The following is a 22,005-nucleotide window of genomic DNA, read 5'->3' on the forward strand; positions in this document are numbered from 1 at the left end:
ACTAATGTTTTGATTGTAGTTATTCTAAGACAGAGAAGGAACAGCGTCATGTTGCATCATTTTTCTCCCTAAAGCAGTCTGCAGTCCGGATTGATGGACAATTTTTCCTGTATTGTCATTAAAACCAAGGAGCCCAATTGTCTTTTCTGAAGCCCTGATGTTTTTCTGAGAACAGTCAATTTTCTGTCTCTGTCTCATCTTTTAATATGAAAAGGTTGGGTTTTTGTGAAATTCCAAGTTACTTTCTCTAATACAAGATGTAAACTAATTCTACCTTCTTATATTTAATAAAGGGAAACCTACTTAATTTGAAAGTTACTGTACAGAAATTATTTAAAGGATTTTGGAAAAAAAAAAATATTCCTATAATGTTGCTCCACAATATGACTACTTTTAGGTACATTTTAGAGCCAAATTTTAGAGTACGTTTCAAATATGGTAGATTTGATAGGTCATTCTCTGCCTTAGGTGAAAATTTTGTACCTCTTCTACCATGTTTTTCACATTTCACCAGAGCAAGAAGTTTGTTTTCAATGGTCCCCATTTCTTTTTTAGCTGGTCCTTCTGAAACAATTTTCAAATAAAATATGGGTTGCTGTTTTGAACTTTTTCTGGAAGCAGATACTGTAAATAAATATTGCAAAATACAAGGGCTTTCCATTTTGAAAAATTGGAACAGCAGGCACCCTGAACAAAAGTAAATAGTCCCAACACTTTTTTATTGTGACCAAATTAATCAAGCTCAGTGGTTTAATTGTAATTTCAAAGTTAAATATTTAAGTAATGCAAAAATTTCTGACACTGCAGTGCATCTCTCTTTAAAATTAGTAACATCACAGCAAAACTGTTAGAATTCATCTTTTTAATATATAATTTTTCTTAGCGAAGCTAGACATACACGCACACAGCTTCTGAATTAGTTGCCTAAGGGTTGGCTTCATACAACCACAGTAACCTGGATATCTCCAGAAAGTTTTGGGGTTTTTTATTATTTCAGTCCATGATGTTAGAAAGTTTTACAAATATCTATCCTTATGTTTTCCTGTAATACATCGAGAAATTTCTGTGAAGTAAAAACCACATCATCTTTGCCTTTCCTTAAAGAGCTATGGATTTAAAATAACAGATAATAGAGTTAGCGTCATTATTTTTTAATTACACAAAATATTTAAAGGAAGAATGTAGTTAGAATGTAGTATCTAAGATAAATTAGATTATTCTTTTCTGTTGTAACACAAAACCAAATTCAGATCTTTGGTTTTTGTTTTCATAATTCCTTCTGAAAAAACAGTGCTCTGCAAAGAAGCTCAAGGGTAGCAAATTTAAAATCTAGCTGTTAATGAAAACCTAAGAAACCATTGTTTTTCTTTACATGAAGGTGGCCTGAAAGGTTGTGGAGGTATTTTTTTTCCTGTTTTGCTATTTAATGTTGTTTTATTTTCCCCTTACTATAAATTCACATCCTTGGAGGCCCACTGTCGTGATGAAAATCTATTGAAACGGTTAAGGAAAGTGAAAATACAAAAAAAGAGAGATGTCTGTGCTATGTTTCATCAGCCAGTGGTTGGTTTGGGTAACTGGCACTGGCGATTCTGACCAGTGGGTGCTGGTCCCAGATACATGTGTCCCCTCAGCAAAGGCCTGGCCACGTTGGCCTGGGTCCTCATTTCTGTCCTCATTATAATGTGCAGGGAGAGGGTGCAGGAGCTTTCCTTTTGGCTCTGTGTTGAGCTGTTTGCAGTTGGCTCCAGTTAAGCAAGAGTTTGGTTCTCCAAAGGGACTGGTGGGAAGGGATGAACTCTTAGCACTCCCACGGCTTTGCATACAGCCCTGGTTTGAAGTTGGCACGTTCAGCTTGGGTCACCAGCATTTACCCACATCCGATCTGGCCTTGTACCACCAGGAGCTGCAATTTATATATTCTAAGTATAGCCACAACAGCTTTCCTACAATGGGAAATGAGAGCTTTGAAATTAAACTAATTCTTGCTTTTGTTGGTTTATCTTTAAACAAGGCATCATCATTTTTCAGGTTCTTAACTGGCCTCTGTTGGCATATCTGTACTGAAGGGAGACCCTACCCCAGTTAGTTTCTGCTGATCCAGCTCAGTAAATCTCAAACATCTTGGTCTCTTCTCCTAGAAGAATCCCAGTTCAGTGAAATGCTTTTGAATTAAAACCAGTGATGCTTTTAAATTCAAGCTCACACAAAGTTTCTGAAGAAAAAAGCCACTCTTCCTCTGAAAACTTGTGGTGTGATACTCCAGAGCTGTCATTGAAAACAGAATGTTTATTTTTATTTTTTACCACATTCCTGAAAAATATTAATGAGGCAAGATTTTCACCAAGATGGTTCAGTAATTGCCACAGTTGGCTTTGACTTAGTCTCCCAAACTACAATTACATCACTTCAAAGGATTCATTAAATTTCTTTTGGGTTTTATCCTCAGTGTGTGAAAGTTTATAGGTACCATTCTGAGAGTGGGGGCAAAAATACTTAAGCTTAGGAAAAAGATAGGTGAACTAAACTTTCCATTTGGAAGCTATCATGAAAAGTTAAAATACCTCATCTTTTTTCATCAGCTTCATCCATCTGTTGAGTCCTTAATACAGGAACGAAAACTATGTAGGACATAGATCCCAGCGTGAATTTTCCAAAGTAACTGTAATGTATTTGAGATGCATGTTGTTTAGATGTTAGAAAACAAAATGTTATTATTTTTATACTATTGATGCATAAATGGAAATGTTCATTGTTGAATTTCATGTATGATTTGATCATAGTTTATGAGAAGGTAGCTCCATGACAGAATTCTCACTTAATTGCTGTCCTGACAAAGGAAACAGGAAATGGAGAGGAAACCTGGCCACAGGTGCACCATCAGTAAAAGCAGAAGAACAAAAACTGTGTAATTTATATTACATGTATTATAATGTATATAATTTAACCTCACCTAGATAATTCTAACACATTGGTTTGCTTATGCTACTAATTCTTGCTTGGAAGTTTTATGCATTTCCTACTGTAGACATTTATATTGGTTCAGGTATATATCTTTTTGCTTTAATTTTCTTTTCATCTCGAGCATAGTTTAAGTATTTGAGTGACAGCAAGTGACATTTTCATAGGATAGATTCTGTAGGCAAATGAACAGTTGACAGTAGGCATAATGGCAGCCTGGAATAGTCTGACATGTAGGTGTTCTGACTGGAAGATACTCATTGTGTTGAATGAAGTTCTCATGTAGTAGCTTTCCATTTATATTGTATTCTCATAGTATAGAATTAAATATATACCCATGACATATGCTTCAGATGGGTTTTTTTTACACAGTTTCATCACTTGAAGGAAGAAAGGGTATTACATAGTCTGAAAGGAAATTCAACAGATAGATACTGGCTTTAGTCAAAGTCCTTGGCTTTTGCATTCTGTAGATGTGAGAGACTGAGATGTCTTCCAAAGTGGATAAAAACACTGTATGTTCCCATACAACATCTCTGTAATTAGATAAGAACAACACAGAATAAAGGTCTTGATTTTTTTTTTTTTTTTTTTTTTTTTTGAAATTAAAAGGGAGCGCTCGGTCGTTAATTGCATGCCAACTTTTGGCCTCTCTATGGACTTATAAACCCCAGATATTCATATTCAAGCAATCTTGGTAAAGTTATTGAGTACCTTGTGTGTAGTATGAAATTTCACAGCTGTAGAAAGTAAGAAAACTTCATCTGATTAAAGTTTAATGATAGTGTTTCCGTTGACTTGCAGAAGATGAGATAACTGCTGCTAGCTGGAAAACATGATGAATTCAACATTAACTTTGATGATACTAGTATATTATTTTGGCTGTATGGAAGATTGATCAGTAGATCATTTTACTCAAATATCATTCTAACTCTTATAATACCATTTAAAGTGTAAAAATCTTAGTAAACTGTCTTTAACTGTTATATCGAGAAATTTATGCATATGCCTTGATCAGGTTAATACTTATTAAAATTGGTTGTGATCTTTGGAAAACAATTATTTGGAACCAGTGATGGAGAAAAGCACTGCTGTTCCTGCAAAGGGGCATTTTCAAACACACTGCAAATTCATTCATATTATGAAACTGCAAAACATGTGTCTTCCAGTGTAGCAAGTTATCAATTTGCTGATTTAGATGATATTACTTAAAAAATGCCACATTACTAATATTTAGCTGATTTTGCCATCTGTCGTGAATAATATTAAGACTGTGGATAGCCCTGATACCTTATCTGCATATCTGAAATCCTGTAAAAACCAGTTGGTTTACAGTGTCAAAGATTGAGAAGAGTAAAAACTGAGCCAGGCACCTTCCTCAGCATGATGGTATAAAATTCAGTGGTTACTACCAAATGTTGTTTCCATAGTTCAGTTGGTTTTGTCTGTTTACTTTGTACTTAAAAGACTTCTTTCTAATATTTTTTCAGTGGAAATTATTATGAAGTAGTAGCACATACATAAAAATGATGATTTTCGTTATTTTTCTTAAATCGGGTTTTGTTGATCTACAATTTGAAGTACATTTCAAATCTCTAAAAACAGGTATGCTATTTCAAATGACACAACAAATTCACTTTTTGCCTACATGTTTCGGACGGTGGGAGTACCATCCTAAACATACCTATTTTTATTTAGTCCATTTTCTTAAAAAAAAGAAGAGCCTTGTCTTCACAGTGTGAGCAGAATATTGACGTTTCGTTTTGGCGGCACAAAATATCTTGGAAAATGGTGGCTTTCTTGCCCTCCTAGGACATAAGAAAGATCTTTCTAGGTTCTTGTTAGCAAAATGGGTCACTGCTTTAGCATGATCACCTGGTACATTTCCCAAAAAGCTTGTCATTCCCAGTTCTACTGAAGTTAAATGTCCACTGTAACAACTGGAGGGGACTGTCATTCAGCTGTAAGATACGATGTTCTGAAATCCTCTCTTTCATGTGAGAGGACAAGTCACTGGTTTGACACAGATGTTTCCGAATGAGGTTCGATGCTCTCAGATTAGATTATCACAATTGTCCCACATAAACATATAAAATTATGCATTCTTTATGAATACTTTTGATTCGGGCTATAGGAATGCAAAGCCAAAATTCCATCTGAGACAGTAAAAGATGGTTTATAATTACAAATGAACCAGCCTGGCTGCAGCTGCAGGGAGAGGGGGTAGGGAACAAGCTGATGAGACTGAAGCAGCAAGGTCCGGAGATGTAGACCACACACTGCATCAGATGGTGCTCATTTGGGAAGCAGGGTGAAGAGAGACAAGCTGCATTTCGCATAGCTGCCGCCTGTTTCCCCAGTGAAGCAGACTCTATGAACGCATGCTTAATGCACAAAGTTACGTTTAAGTACTTTTGCAAAAGAGTGAAGTGCAGCTGATCAATGATAAAATGCTTTCAAACTAGAAATACGTGTTGTAAAAGCATATCTTCGAGCGAAGCTGGGAGTGGTGCCTTCAATTGGACATAGATTCTTTAGTAGTGTCTTCCACCTATACATCTACTCTGCTTGTTTTACTTTCCTGCCCAAGAAGGGTCCTTTTTTTTCTAGGCATCTAAGGGAGAGTGAGGCAATTTAAAAACCCAAAGGTCAGAAGAGACCACAGTGACTGTTTTCTGGCTTCCTTCAGCAGAACCTGGATTAAAGCTCACCTATTTGAAAGCTACCTGATCTTGTTTCGAAGCCTGGAAGGGATAGTGAGTTCACCATTTCACCTAGAAAACTGTTTCCATATTTAATTACCTATTATAGTAAGAAATTGCATTTTATATAAAATTAATACTGCTCTACCTTTCATCTGGAAGGATTTAATATTTTCTGTTTGTTTATATGTACTAAATCTTTCATAGTTTTGTTGCTTCTTGTTGTTATAGTGTGGTATACTTTCTTCATCTCCCTTAGCTCTACGCATGCTTTAGCATTTTCTTGCATTATTTGCAAAAAGAAAAAATTATGCCAATTGGGAAAAGTTTGTGAAGGCCGTTTATGTGAAGATGATCTGCCATACAGTGTGCTAAGAAACACAGCCTAGCATACTTTTGCTATGGCTCTCTAGCATAAAATTGATACATAGCATAGTAAGTTTGCACCTATACTACTGACATGCCTTATTGCTTTATCCCCTAAGTTGCTGATAGAAACAATGTGGTGGATGTTAAATAGAATTTAGAGATTTTTTGGAGGCTGAAGCATTTTTTTAAGGCTAGTGCTGCCCCAAGTATATAGTTAAACACAAAATTCTGTGATATGGAAAAATTACACTGCTGTATATTTAGCGCCTAAACTCCAGGTACTGACTTACTGCAGAATCCCTCAGTGCTCTGTGACCGGCACGGTCTGTCCTTTCCCGTTACGGAGCTCTTCTGGTGGAGCAGCTAAAGCCGTAAGTGACTTCTGGGTTTGGGTCAGGGGGATTACATTTTTGACTGGAAGGAAAGAAGGGTCTGACTTACTCCTCCATGATCAATTCCTAAATCCAGAACTAAGTATATAAGAAGCTAAAACCAGTTTAGCCCTTCAGCCTGGGAACTGAACTTGCTGGCAAGTGAGCTGAAGGGAAGGGAAGCAAGGAGAGGTTTCGGGGCCTATAGGTTCTTCCTTATATGTTGGAATAGCAGGACTGTGTTCCTTAGAGTAAGTTTTAGCTTAGATTCAAGTTAATATAATATTTACAATAATGGGATGTTTTCACTGAAAAGGCAGGGTGCAGGGGAACAAACCACAGTGTACAAAATATCTACTGGACAGACACAACAGTAAATTATTTGTTTAGGTGGAAATAGAAGTTTATAAAACATGAATCTAGGTTTGAACTATATGTTTTAGCATTGAACTAAATATGGTCATTTAGTGTTGATTAAAAGGTGATTTTAAAGCAGACAGATTTGAGGATACAGTCATTGTTCATATGCAATTACTGAAGTCTGAGTTAGGTCCTGGCTCTGTGGAAATTGATGGCAGAACTGAAAAAACATTTCAGTTATGTTCACAAAGTGCAGCGCTGTATTGATTGAAGTGTGTTTCGTTGCTACATTCTGGATGGCATCTCATTTGAAACACCTGGCCCTTCTTCTGGATTTGACACATTTAGGTATTTTTGCAGTGTGTTTTGTAATATGAGCTCTAGGCTAGAGATTCGGTATCAGTTAAATTTTTTTCTTATCTGTCCTTGAACTGATCTAGTATTTTGTCCCATCTAAAAACTGTTCATTGACAACATTAAGGAACCCTGTCTGAATGCTGAAGCCATCTCTGTTGTTCATTTCCTTGATTCTTTTGCTCTAATAAAAGGGAAAAAATAAAAGATTTTGCAGGAGTATTGAAGATGTTTCTAATGAGGTTCTCCTGTGAAGATTTTCTAGAGAAATTAAACATGGATTATTTTTTTTGTAGATTTTTCTGCAATTTGGTGATCTAAGTGCAATAAATTACTAGATTCAGGGTTTGGCCAGCAAATGTAAATGGTGGGGTAACCTCTGACACATCTGGATTTGTCCCAATCTATGTTGAATGTGTTCGTTGTGTACCCCTCAAAGTTCCCTCTTCTGCATCTGCTGAAGAAGAGCTCTCCAGAAATTGGTGTCTGACCATGCAGTTGCCGACATGGGATCTTTAAAGACTGCACAGACAATCCTTTGCCCCCAGGTACTTCAGGCACCCATTTTCAGATAGGTTTCACTTGCCTGTCTTCATGCACTGCTCCCTCCTGACCAGTCGCCCCTACAGAGGCAGCATACCCCGAGCTTGTCCTTGTCCACTGCAGTTCAAGGCTTGACAGTAAAACAAAATACCGAAGTTTATTTCTGAAAGCTCAAAGCAGAGAACGCTGACTTAATACTTTCAAGACTTGGAAGCAAAAGAGTACAATAAAAACCCAAACCTAATCTGTGCTTCTAAAGAAAATATGCTAAAATAGCTAAAAACGTGCTACACCTTCAAGGCAGTCTTTGAACATTAGAAGAACTTGCATTTTATCTAATATTCACTCACCTCACCCTCAGATACATGATCTTGGTGTAGTTTCAAATGCAAATGTTGGTGATCTCTAGAGCCTGTATGCTTTTTACCTTTGTCATTTCATAACTCCGTAATAAAGAATGGTAGGGCTAGCTGTCTACCTAATTAGGTTGATTTAAGTTTTTAACAGTCAGCTTTCAATAGATTTAACATATGATATCTTTGGATGTATTTTGACAGAAGTACAAGATTTAAGGCCTTTGGCCAGTCCTTTTCAGGAATCAAGCTGTCTCTTCATCTGTTGTTGTTTCAGTGGTTCATGCGCACAAGTCCAAAAATGGCTTTAGAGATTTGGGATGCAGGAGGAGAGCTTTCCTGCATGTCTGTTAATTTACTCTGATCCGTATTGGTGCTAAAAAAAAAAAGAAAAAATCCTGATGACTCACCAGGAGGAGGTTTCCATTCTGTGTGAAGTACTGTTTGGATGTTTCACTAGTGTGGTGGTGAATATAGCATCTGATAGTAGGACATCAACAGCTAGTGCTTTTATGATGGACACTTACATGGCGTGGGCAGCAGTTCTCAATGCTTCAAGTCCCAGATTATGCCAAGGCTTTTGACAGAAACTGCATGTTTCCATTGTGCAATATATCAGTGTGTGTCCAGGAGGAGATAAAACTGAGTAAATCAGTTTGGGAAAACTTGTACTTGGGAAAGCTTTTAAACACTTGTTAGGTGTTTAAAAAAATACCAGGTTTTACAGCATTCCAAAGAATGCTTCCAAAAGAAGCTTAATAGCTAATAACTTCACCCTGTTAAAGGTAGGGTACCTCGAGAGTTGGGTATCCATAGGTCATGCATGGGACAATTAGAGAGGCAGGAGGAAGCGTCACACCTGGGCTGCAAGACTCAGAGTGATACCTGCCCAGTAGTAACGGCACATGGTGAGTTTTGTATAATATATGTGATGCTAAAGCAAGGTAATTACTGATGACTAAGTTAGAAGTAATAGACTTTCAGCTCGTCTTCCACAGTTTGAAGAATTGTTTCCTGTGCTAAGGGAGATGGGGCTGGCAGCAGGGAGAGCAGGAGGAGATGGAATGAGCTCTTACTAAGGAGGTAGGGAAATCTGATGTATTACTTAGGCACTTACAAAATATGTTACCTTAGCATCATACGCTGTCAGTTCTGATTGCTTTCATAATTTCATCCTGCTTTCTCATTTTGTAAACTATTTATGCTTCAAATGTTTCTGTTGAAATAAAATTAACATTCCAGAAAGCTATCTGGTAACTGTTAGTATGCACCTGAACAGCAGTATCACATCTTACGCAAAATATGGAAGAATATGTTTAGCATTGCTGTTAAACGAAACGATACCAAAAATAAATTGGATGCCTGTTCCTTTTTGTCCCTTCTGAAAAACAAAAACTAAGCTCAGAGTTGTGTTATATCCCTGGCACTTTATTAAATCCAAAAATATAACAGCTACTTAATAAAACAAAAAAAGGAAATTCAGAGAATGTATAAGTTGATAATTAGAAAACAAAAAAAAACCCCTGCTAAACAGCATCAAGCATCTGAAGTTGCACAGGCATGCAAAGAGCAGATAGTTTGTCCTCAATGTCCCTTGGCTTTCTGTGTGCTCTGAGGTGTATGAAACTGCTGGGAAATACTGTCCATCCTCAGGGAGAGCAGTGAAGGAGAGATGTCTTTTAGGGACTGGGAGAGTGGAGTGAGTCCTTGTATCCTGTGCTTACAGTTCGATCTCAAGATCAGGATTTGTCTGCAGATATGATCTCGGGTGCAGCAGGCATCTGTGGTTTAACAGGACAAAAAGCTTGTCCCTCTCGTATCCAAAATATGTGCATATCTTTGTACAGTACTCACAGTTCTTTCTCATAGGTTCACATGCTTCTCTTTCTTTCTTTCCCTTCTTTCCTTCCTTTTTTCTTTCTTTCCTTTCTTCTCTTTCGTTCTCTCTCTCATATAATTTTCTATGAACAGTATTTTTAAATCACTGTTCTTTGGCTAGATTTTTGGTTGGGCAAGGGTACAGATCATTTGGTCTCAGCCATAAATTTGATCAGCACCTCATAGAATCATAGAATTGTTTAGGTTGGAAAAGACTTTTAAGATCATTGAGTCCAACCATAAACCTAACACTGCCAAGTCCACCACTAAATCATGTCCCGAAGTGCCAGATCTATCCATCTTTTAAATCCCTCCAGGGATGGTGACTCCACCACTTCCCTGGGGAGCTCTCGTAGTGCTTCTGCTTCACTCCAGGGTGCTGGTGGCTGTAAAGGCTCAGACCTGAGCAGTGGTCTGAGCTCTGAGCTGCCAGACCGGGATGCTTGGGGAAGTGAAAAAAGTTTTGAAATCTTGCGTACTTTCCAGTTCAGGAAGCAGATAGACGGCTGTCCAGCCAGCCCCCAGAAAGAAATATTGTGCTTTGCCATGGAGAAATCCTGGGGTATCTGTGCTTATGGTGTATATGGGTTAGAGAGGAGAGGAGGCACACCACCTCTAGGAAGTCCTGTTACATTTTTCCTTGATTTGAGAAAGTCACTTCAGTATATAGTGGAAAGAGAAAATTAGCCTTGCTCTAGAGTGCTGGAAATCAAACAGTTAATAGTACAAGAAGTCTTTATGGCTCTCTTGTAAATCTTGCTCAGTTAAAGGGAACATGGCAATTTTAAATCAGCTGTCCCAGGAAGTCAACACTGGTTTTAAATGTGTGCAAACTGAAAACAATCTATGCCAGAACTTCTTGTGCTAGTGCCAGCTAAAAAGAAGAAAGAAAAAATCAAATTGATGGGTTTCAGAGTTGATAATTGTGCTTAAGTGCTATGCCTGTAAATTACTGAATAACTTTTCCGTTGATATAATAGTTACTGTATGTAAATGTACATATAGTGCCGTTGCAATAATACAAAATACCTGAAGTCCTGAATTCCTTGCTAAGCTCGCAGCGTTGCAGTTACTAAAATACAACCCAATGCAATATATTGCCATTTGGCTTAACCTGAGATGATTCCATGAATGTCAAATAACATAATGCTAAGGATATTCAAAATTCATGCAAAACATGAATATCAGTATGTGTGACCTCAACTACATAGTAGCATAATGTGTTAAATTATCTTGCTATAGTTCCAAAAAGCTTCATGGATTAGGTTTTTAAAAAGTGCTACTCTTTAACAGTGGGAAAGAAAAAAAAATGAAAAAATTCTACCTCTTCAGCTTTTTAGTTTACCTTAGCTTCTCAAAAGTCCCATATCTCAAACTGTCTTTATAGGGTGACAGTCCCTGCCTGTGTCTGTAGTCATTTTGGGCAGAGAAAATCTTTACTCTGAAGGTGTATTAGATGTACTTCTCGGTATGAGAACACCTAGTTGCACACATGGCAGTCTCCAAGTCGTCTTCTATTGCTGATTGCACAAAAATTTGAAAGCAGAGATTAAAATCAGCTTCTATTCCTTTTTATTGGTTTTATGCATTAGTCTTCTCTACTGATAAGTGGCATCTGGAGAGCGTGCTCCAAAAACGCATTTCTATCAAACATATCAGCAAAATTAATACAGAGATGCTAAATAGTCTGCAGTTGGTAAAGTTCAGGACTGTGGGGTTCAGCTGAGAAGAATTTAGAAGACCAATGTGAAATCTGACTGCTTCAACAGACTTGTGCTCTTTAATACTTGCACATAAATTTTGCATTTTCAGCTTTGAGACTGGTGTTGCAAGGGCCCAGCCTACCATTCAGTGTGCAGTTGCAACAAATTTAGAGTTTGCTGTGGGATTTGTATATGGACTAAGACAACGAATAAAATTAAAAAAGCAGAAAGGATAGTTAGACTCTGTGCTGTCAAATTAACTCTGCCGCAAAATGACTTGGTTACATCAAGTGGGAAGAAATACTGATATAAAATATTTTGGTACGTGTGTATAACAATAGTTCTTGATGATAATATGAGGAATTCTAGGGTACAGTGTTACTTCTGTGCAGGTAAATTCGTATCTTCTGTATTTAAGGTTTCTTTGGAAGAATAAACCAAAAGTCTGTTTAAAGAAAAACCTTGTTTTAAATGCTCATTTTTCTCTGCTGCCTAAAATACTTGAAGGTGCTGAATTACAAACTTATTTTACGCTACAGTATTTACCATAGTGTGCTTAGTTGGGCTGAGCTACAGTAGCTACAGACAAATGATTTGACTGTTTCCATTTACTACAGTTTTGTGTATGTTTTAGGATAAATTCTTACCCTGAGTAAACTTATGCTGCTTTGTAGCGAAGCCTGGTACGCAAGATGAGGATCTAGCTGCATGAGTAGATTCTTAATTTTGGTAGTTTAGCAGAGGACATGTTTATAGTTCAAAAAATAAATAATTCAGAAGACTGTATCTGGTTCGTGTTGACTATTTGGACCCCTACTTAAAAATTACTAGTGCAGTCATTCCACTTAGTAACAGCTAACTATTACATATGTGAACTTTTACAGCATTGCGACTTTTTTAGTAATGTTCATATTCTGTATTGTGGCTTGGTTAGGCGTTTCACATTATAACAACACATTTGGAGGTTAATTTTAATAGTGCTTGTGTTGGCTTTTTGAAAGGACATCAGGCTTTCTTTCTAAATTTCCTCTGAAACTCTTGTTTTGTGTGTAAGGTGAGTCACTTTCCCTAGCATCAAAACTTTTGATGTGGTACATGTTACTAGAAGTATTCAAGAACATAACCCTCAAAAATATTGTAGCTACTGGAGTTGAGGAAAGACTTGAACGCTGTTATTTGTACCTGCTAGTGCAGAATGTCAAGAAGAGTATACTGACATATTCCCCAGTTAATATATTATGAGGCTGCTAGAAACTTTGGATGATGCCATAGAGCAGAAAACTGTTTTGACTGTTTTAAAATCTTATCACTAATGATTGGGGTGTTAAACTAGCCACATTAGGCACAGATCTCAGTTCACAGAGAATTAAAGGCATTCTTATCTGTTTTTCAGGCTATCTTGATATTATTAAGAAATTATTGAATTATTAAGAAATAATTCTTGTTGCCCAAACTTTAAATATTTCCATCTGTTCTCTGAAATTGAGCAGTAGCTAAAATAGGTATTTCCTAATGCACTACTGCACATTGCCATTTTATATAATAGCTTACTCTTGTGTCTTTATGTATGACCATGTTTTGTTGACATCTTCTTACACTAAGATAAGACTGCAGGTCTTTAGTTCCTCAGGTGAAGTTCCTCAAGTGTTGATCATCTTGCTAATCCAAAGTGAGGCTGAAAGTAGAATTTCACATGGTTATTTTAGGTCCCAACTTTTGTTTAGGTGTGTTTGCCACAAGTTTCCACGTTCATAAGTTCAAAAAAACTGACTGAAAATTTCTCCATTGACATAGCTACGTACTGCCATCCCCCGTAAGACATTTTTAAAATCTAATCAAATTCTTCGTGTATGCAATTACTTTCAGCCATGAGTGCTTTTTGAAGGCAGCGCAACCATTCAGTTACTTTGTCAGGCATGCACCTGTTTGGTTTGGATCAGTTTTTAGTAGTTAAGAGCTCAAAAATACTGAAATACAGGGGAGGCTGTCTCACGGAGCATCAACTTACATGTGTTGTAAGGTAAGGAAGAAGTTTCTACATGAAGTATGTGCCCAGACACCTGTAGTTTCTGGTTTCCTGATGAGGGAGACAGCCTATAGGTCCCTATAGGTGGCTTCAGTTCCATCTGCCGTACTCTGCTGTCTCGCCACTCTGCTCCTCACTTTAGGTGCAGGCGGTTGGCAGATCAGGCAGTCCAAGTAGCTGGACCTGGCATGTCTGGCTTATTACATGTCAGACCAAAGCCACTGAGCACCGCTTCCAAAAACTTGGGAAGTGTACTCTTACAGCTGTCAAATTTAAAGCAAGTTTGCATTAAGATGAAGATGTGCTTTGATCCTTAGGCTTCAGCTCACCGTTAGTATCTCAGCACTTGGTTTGAATAGAAGTCTTTTTATCTACCAGATTAGTAGCTGCCAGGGGATGTGATTGTCCCATCAATTTCAATCTAGCATAATTCAGTAGGAATTTAAAGTTTTTCTCCTTGAACAGATGTCTCGGTACTCTCTTTGGGAAGTGAATTCTGTCATCTGGAAGCTCCCATTAACCCCTTCCTACCAGCCATCATACCTTAGAATTAGAGAAGTTTACAAGTACAGAAGAGGAAACAAGCTTCAGGGGTCAGAAACTTTCTCTTACATTAAACCTAAATCCAGACAGTGTAAAAACATGCATGAAGGAACTGGGACACTTAGCTTGTGGTTCTGTGAAGAAGGAAAAAATCCAGTCATTAAATTAGACCAGTTGACACTGTGTAATTCAGTGTTCCTAGATCCATACAAAATTCTGAGGCTATGCTGCTATTACACTTGTTTTTTTAATTATTAAGTTAAGATTGCTTGCAAAGCAATTAAAATTGTTTAACATCTTGTTAATGACTGGAGGCCTTAAACAATTTAAGTCTTTTGCACTGTATATTAGAAGTTTCTTTGGCTTGAAAGGGTGGGGTTTTTAGTGGTAGAGAAAATTTCACATAAAAACTTGTAATTAAAAAACAAACTTAGGTGTAACAGAGTTATCTGTTCACTATTACTGAAAGTCTTGTTCTTGGATCCTTTTTCTGTGTGCTCCGCTGATGTGAAAAGCTGGCTAAGATGAAGCTAGCAAAATTCGTTTGTTAGCTGCTCTAACGTATGAAACACTTTTCTTGATCTCTGTATGACAGTATTAATACAGCCATTCATTGAATTGCTTCCCAAAAAATATTTTAGAAGCAAGAAACCTAACGCAATTTATATTTTGAATTCATTGTAGATTTTGGAATATAACAAACTTAGAGAAAAAAGTTAAATCTGTGATTATTTTTTTAAAGGATTTCTTGTTGTTGCAATAGCTTTTTGTCTTTAACACTTCAACATAAATTTCTGTATTTAATTTCAAAAATCTGGTTCTTACCTACTCCTATTGTTGATTTACTGCCGAACACTTTGACAACTTCAAATGCTTTTTTTTTTCTCCTGTGTCCTCTTTTTCTTGTCTAATAATGCTTGTAGAGCAGACATGTGATCAAAGAATCCTAAAATGGTTTGGGTTGGAAGGGACCTTAAAGATCCTCTAGTTCCAACCCCCCTGCCACGGGCAGGGACACCTTCCACTAGACCAGGTTGCTCCAAGCCCCATCCAACCTGGCCTTGAACGCTGCCAGGGATGGGGCAGCCACAGCCTCTCTGGGAAACTGTTCCAGTGCCTCACCACCCTCACAATGAGGAACTTCTTTACATTTAGCCTAAATCTGCCCTCTTTCAGTTCAAAGCCATTACTCCTTTTCCTGTCACTACCTGCCCTTGTAAAAAGTCCCTCTCCGGCTTTCTTGTAGGCCCCCTTTAGGTACTGGCAGGCTGCTGTAAGGTCTGCCCGGAGCTTTCTCTTCTCCAGGCTGAACAATCCCAACAAAGATGTTAAACAGCCCTGGTCCCAATACCGACCCCTGAGGAACGCCACTCGTCTCTGGTCTCCACTTGGACATCGAGCCGTTGGCCGCAACTCTTTGAGTGCGACCATTCAGCCAGTTCCTTACCCACTGAGTGCTCCATCCATCAAATCCATGTCTCTCCAATTTAGAGATAAAAATGTTGTGTGGGACAGTGTCAGATGCTTTTCACAAGTCAAGGTCGATGATGTCATTTGCTCTTCCCTTATCCACCAACGCTGTAACCCCATCGTAGAAGGCCACCAATTTTGTCAGGCACAATTTGCCCTTAGTGAAGCCATGTTGGCTGTCACCAACCACCTCCTTATTTTCCATGTGCCTTAGCATAGTTTCCAGGAGGGTGTGCTCCATGATCAGGCACAGAGGTAGGACTGACTGGCCTGTAGTTGCCCAGGTCTTCCTTTTTCCCCTTTTTAAAAATGAGCATTATGTTTTCCCTTTTCCAGTCAGTGGGAACTTCCCTGGACTGCCACGACTTCTCAAATATGGACGGTGACTTAGCCACTTCCTCCATCAGTTCCCTCAGGACCTGTGGATGCATCTCATCAGGTCCAATGGACTTGTGCACCTTCAGGTTCCTTAGATGGTATCAAACCTGATCTTCTCCTACAGTGGGCAGTTCTTCATTCTCCCAGTCCCTTCCTTTACCTTCTGCATCTTGGGCGGTGTGGCTGGAGCACTTGGCGGTGAAGACTGAGGCAAAAAAGTCATTAGAGTTTCTCAGCCTTTTCCATATCCCAGGTAATCAGGTCTCCCGTTTTCTTACAGAGAGGGCCCACGTTTTCCTTAGTCTTCCTTTTATCACCAACATACCTACGGAAGCTTTTCTTGTTGCCCTTGGTAATAAAAAATTGCATCTACGTTTGTGGAAGTGTTGAGGGGGAGGAGTGTGTTTGGGAAGGGGGGGCTTGCTGAGGCAATTCTTTCTAGTTCTGTTTTCATCATCTTCCCCCAGAAGCTATTTGGTTATCTCAGTAAACCAAAGGGATAGTAAATTTACAATGCTGTGTAATAAGTTTTTTTCTGAAAAATTATTATAAGTTTTTAATGACATGATGTTTTTTCTGGCTTTTCATTTGCAGTTTGACTAGGTGACATGACACTTTGTCATACATTGGCACCTTTAATTTTTAGCTTGGGAATCTGCCTTGTTCTTTCTTGTTGGTGAATTGCTCAGAGTAAAAAGAACATGGTATTTTATCAAGTAAAAATTATCACTTCTGTTTTGCATAATAAAGTGTGCAAACCAGACCAATAAACCAGTTACATGCCTCTGTCCACTCATTATTCTCAAGCCTGCATAATTCTATATTGCAAAGTACTGCATTAAAAAAAGGAATTGGAAGATAGAAAACTTTTTATTTGTAGTGATCTGCAAATTGAAAAAAAGTTAAAATCCAGTCAAACAGCTGGTTTTGAGTGCAAAGGTATCAGTAGCCATTTACGTGATGGTCTGGGAATTACTCTTTTTTCGCGGTAATTAAGAACTGTGTAGCAAAGGTTCTTAATGCCTCCCTGGTAGCTTTACACCAACTCTCTTTCAGTATTGTAAATGCTGAGTTCATGCTTGAGTATCTTTGTTAGGTATCGAACTAAGTATCAGAATCTAATTAACTTACCGCTATCGGATGATTCTTATGATCAACTTGCTGTAGGAGATGTTTAATGTAATGCTTTGTCTATGTCAGCTGTAGCTAATACTGCAATCATTGCCACTGAATTTGATTTATAATTTTTTTCCAATTACAATCCGCTGCAATGAGACAGCCTGCCAGAAAGCGAGGATGGTGTGGCAGAAAACACCATGGATGCCCAAGTCCCAAGGCAGCCTTACCTGCTACCTCCCTAAAACTCTTACATTAGTACTTAGAGCCTCACAGTTTGCTGAATACAGCTGGATGGCATCCTGCTTTAGGAAATAGGCTTGGGTTCGGTCATCCTGATTTTTGTGACGTCAGGAAATCCGACCAGTGACCTATGCTAAGTCTGCCAGCGAGACCGTTGTGGATTGCTTGGTCATTTGCTTGGAAATACTCTCTTATGTGGCTGAAATCTTATCTCTAGGGTGGGAGTTCTTAATGTTGATGGGGAGATGAGTGGGCTTCTGGCCATGGGAAGGCGGTGGGACTGCTGAGGTCCAGCCTGCTTCTGGGGAGAACAGTTCCTTAGTGCCAGGAAAGAAGCAGGGAATAGGTGTGGATTAAGAGAACTGTCTTCATCCTTGCTTTGCATGCACAAACTACCAGCTTGGGTATTTGTCTATTTTTAGATTTTTAACTGAAAAAGTCTGATGTGACTAGAAATGCTTCCATATCAATCACTTGCTTAAACTAGCCGATGTTTAGGAGAGGACTTGAGCAGGAGATGAGGAAGACTTTCAGGACTGTACTAAGTGCAGGCTGTCTGCTTGATACATGTGGGGGATTAGATCCAAGAGGAAAAGCGTGGTGAGGAGAGGAAAAGGTGAAGGAGCGAGAGGAGTTGGTGTTGAGAGAGTGCAGGAACGAGCTTTCCAGCAAAAGCCCTGAAGGCATCACAGCTGCTTCTGCCAGAGGGGTAGAAGGGGAGTTGTGCAAGAGGATTTTTGCTTTGCTCCTATGTCAGAAACAAACTAGTGGAACTGAGGTATACCCACCAAGCTTGATGAGTTCTCTAGACATCCCTTTATCACATGCTCGGGAGCATGGGTTTTGTGGCCTGTCCAGCATGACATTCTCTGAGCCAGAATCTGAAAGGATTCTGGCAGGTTTGCAGTGCTGACTGCTGACCTGCTCTGCAGAAGCTTGTCAGAGGGCAGTCCAGAGTTTGCACTTTTATGAATGGCTTTCTCATTGACCGTAGGATGTTGCTGTGCACTGTAGTTGTAGGCTATTGTCAAATCAATTTTCTGTGGATAAAAAGTTAAAAAATTTTGCTTTAGTAGTAATCGGATTAAAATTATGGTTTACTCTTGCCAGCTTTCTGTATGTTTTTATTTGCTTCTTGGATTAGGATTTTTTTTATTTTGTATAATTACGTAATATGCATAATTATATAATATACATATTCTGTATTTATATAAAATATTATATAGATATTAGTATTTTTAAATTTCAGTACGGATTGGTGTTCAAAATGTGGTTTCAGGGAAAATTTGGCTTTGTCAAATTCTGCAGTGAGGATAATTATTTTTATGATCACAGGAGTGGCCAGAACAATACATGATGTATGTATCAATAATTGCCCAAGATCACCATAAAAGTTCCAAATTAGTAAATCCAGTAAGACATCATGAGGTCTTAGATATATTTATATATTAACTATTGTCTGAGGCATTTTTCTCATCGCTGGCCTTTTCCCAACCTCATAAGGCTTCAGAAAACCTTGCAATGAAGAAGTGAGTTTTATTAGCCTTTTAAGAGGATGGGTACTTTTTTTTCCCCAATGACATTTGGTACGTTTGTCATTAAGGGACCTTAATATTATTTCATGTCTCTGTTTGGCCTTAATGCAGGTGATATATATTTCTAAAAAACAAAGGAATGTTTGATGATTTAGTACCATGGTACTTAGAAATACCTTAAAAACAGACTTCATAAACTCTATCGAAGCTTTCTGAAAAATTGTTCAATCCTAGGCTAAATTTTTAGAGAATTTTGACCTCTATCTATGAATAAATAAGGTGGATATTTTTAAAATGATCAAACAGATTCAAATAGTAGGGCATTTTATATAAATATAGACTCAGTAGTGATCCAATGTGAATTATATTAAACTCAGTGGGAAACCATCTATTAACCTTAGCAAGAATAGAATTAGAATTCCAGAAACTGAATTCTGCTTTAGGAGTCCTGTGTCAGGGGATTATTAAAATACCATCCTGATACTTTATGAATGAATTGGACAATTAGTAGTACTAATTAGTAGCAACGTCAGTTTGAAAGAACTACTTAGAGGAAACTCAATGATGAATATTCCTCGATGGTGAAGGAGGCGGCCTTCAGTAGGCAGCGTGGTACGTGCTGGGTAGTAAAATGAAATTCCTTTGCTAAGTAAATTTATCATAGGATCATAGAGTTCTTTGGGTTGGAAGGGACCTTAAAGATCCTCTAGTTCCAACCCCCCTGCCATGGGCAGGGACACCTTCCACGAGACCAGGTTGCTCCAAGCCCCATCCAGCCTGGCCTTGAACGCTGCCAGGGATGGGGCATCCACAGCCTCTCTGGGAAACTGTTCCAGTGCCTCACCACCCTCACAATGAGGAACTTCTTTACATTTAGCCTAAATCTGCCCTCTTTCAGTTCAAAGCCATTACTCCTTTTCCTGTCACTACCTGCCCTTGTAGAAAGTCCCTCTCTGGCTTTCCTGTAGCCCCCCTTTAGGTACTGGCAGGCTGCTGTAAGGTCTGCCCGGAGCTTTCTCTTCTCCAGGCTGAACAAGCCCAACTCTGTCAGCCTGTCCTCATAGGAGAGGTGCTCCAGCACTCGGATCATCTTCGTGGCCCTCCTCTGGACCCGCTCGAGCAGGTCCATGTCCTTCTTACGTTGGGGACCCCAGAGCTGAACGCAGTACTGCAGGTGGGGTCTCACCAGAGCAGAGTAGCGGGACAGAATCCCCTCCCTCGACCTGCTGGTCACGCTGCTTTTGATGCAGCCCAGGATACGGTTGGCTTTCTGGGCTACGAGTGCACATTGCTGGGTCATGTTCAGTTTTTCATCCACTAATACCCCCAAGTCCCTCTCCGCAGGGCTGCTCTGAATCCATTCTCTGCCCAGCCTGTATTTGTGCTTGGGATTGCCCCAACCCATGTGCAGGACCTTGCACTTGGCCGTGTTGAACTTCATCAGGTTTGCATGGGCCCACCTCTCCAGCCTGTCAAGGTCCCTCTGGATGACATTCCTTCCCTCATGTCCACACAACACAGCTTGGTGTCATCGTCAGACTTGCTGAGGGTGCCCTCAATCCCACTGTCCGTGTCGCCAACAAAGGTGTTAAACAGCCCTGGTCCCAATACTGACCCCTGAGGAACGCCACTCGTCTCTGGTCTCCACTCGGACATCAAGCCGTTGGCCACAACTCTTTGAGTGCGACCATCCAGCCAATTCCTTACCCACTGAGTGCTCCATCCGTCAAATCCATGTCTCTCCAATTTAGAGATAAAAATGTTGTGTGGGACAGTGTCAGATGCTTTTCACAAGTCAAGGTCGATGATGTCATTTGCTCTTCCCTTATCCACCAACGCTGTAACCCCATCGTAGAAGGCCACCAATTTTGTCAGGCACAATTTGCCCTTAGTGAAGCCATGTTGGCTGTCGCCAACCACCTCCTTATTTTCCATGTGCCTTAGCATGGTTTCCAAGGGGATCTGCTCCATGTTTTCCCTTTTCCAGTCAGTGGGAACTTCCCTGGACTACCACGACTCCTTAGATCTGCTGGATTGATTTTGAACTTTCTCAGCCTTTCCAGTTTCAGGTGGGATACTTGCTGCAGTACACACTGTCCAGGCTTTTCTGTAGCATGACAATTTTTAACACATTGTAAGGCGCTGTGGAGATAATAATAATGAAATCTGTGTGTATGACGACTTTGGTTATCATTTTACCAGGAGATTAACACCCTCTAGCCGTAGAGGGATAATAGAAGCAAAGAATACGGACAGTGTGCTATGGTGATGAAGTTGGTCACATCACTAAATAAACAAAGAGTAAAATTCAACATGTTAAAACCATTGACTCTGCAGTTAGTAGTGGTGGTGAAAGCTATTCCCTGACCTTCCTTAAAGTAATTCCTCTTTAACATGTTTACTGATGAGCAGATTGTGAAGCAACAACCTTTTTTTTTTTTTTTTCTTCCTTCTTTTTTCTCTTAGCTTCCTTAAATGTTTCCAGTTATCTCATATCTGAGCAGTAACAACACAAAAAACATTTATATGTGGTAGTGTTCATGTTCCTGGGTGGGGTGATTCCTTTCCATATGAACTTCAGAGGTATGAGGTAATGTTTCAGATTTAGCAGAAAACAGATTTCTCAGCCACCGGCATTGGTTGCAGACTGAGTCCAGACCAGAAGGATATTGATACAAAGAGTCTGTGCTGGACACAAGTCATTGAGTCCTCCTCCCGTCAACTGTCGTGGCAGCATTTGGCCTGCGTGAGAGTTGCCAGTTACGGAGAATTGCACCAAGAATTTTTAAATAAGAAATAACATAGTTTAGAAAAGTTTATGTTATTTTCCTTTGGGGGGATTTAATTTTAAACAGCAGCATAATGTCCTGTCTAAAAGAAGGCACTTTATTATGTGATGATAAAGTATCATGAGGCAAAAGTACAAACTGTTGGTGTGCTTGCTGCATTAAATTTCTTGTCTCCCTAATGAGTTCGAGGCTTTGGATAACAGTTTAACCTTGAAGTCGAGGTATCCGTTTCTTCTGCTTCTTATGCTGTTGGTATATTTATTCAAGTATTTGTACAGTGCTTCAGCTGCTTACACCGTGTTCTTAGAGGA

The 22,005-nt window shown here is 39.1% G+C and overlaps 1 protein-coding gene across 10 annotated transcripts in view; it reads left to right on the forward strand.

Moving 5' to 3' along the window:
• MBD5 (methyl-CpG binding domain protein 5) overlaps nucleotides 1-22,005 on the forward strand; it is a 149,103-nt gene that overhangs the window by 56,030 nt on the left and 71,068 nt on the right. Inside the window, exon 3 of one of the 10 annotated variants that reach the window (XM_052791371.1) lies at nucleotides 21,372-21,495. The exons of 8 other annotated variants lie outside the window; for them this stretch is intronic. The gene's annotated coding sequence lies outside the window, so the exon portion shown is untranslated. Of the gene's footprint in view, nucleotides 1-6,327; nucleotides 6,404-21,371; nucleotides 21,496-22,005 lie in introns of those variants that run through there. One more of the 10 variants, XM_052791373.1, reaches the window with a different exon arrangement.

This window comes from Harpia harpyja, chromosome 7 (genome assembly GCF_026419915.1).
Source record: "Harpia harpyja isolate bHarHar1 chromosome 7, bHarHar1 primary haplotype, whole genome shotgun sequence".
In the NCBI taxonomy this organism is placed as follows: domain Eukaryota; kingdom Metazoa; phylum Chordata; class Aves; order Accipitriformes; family Accipitridae; genus Harpia; species Harpia harpyja.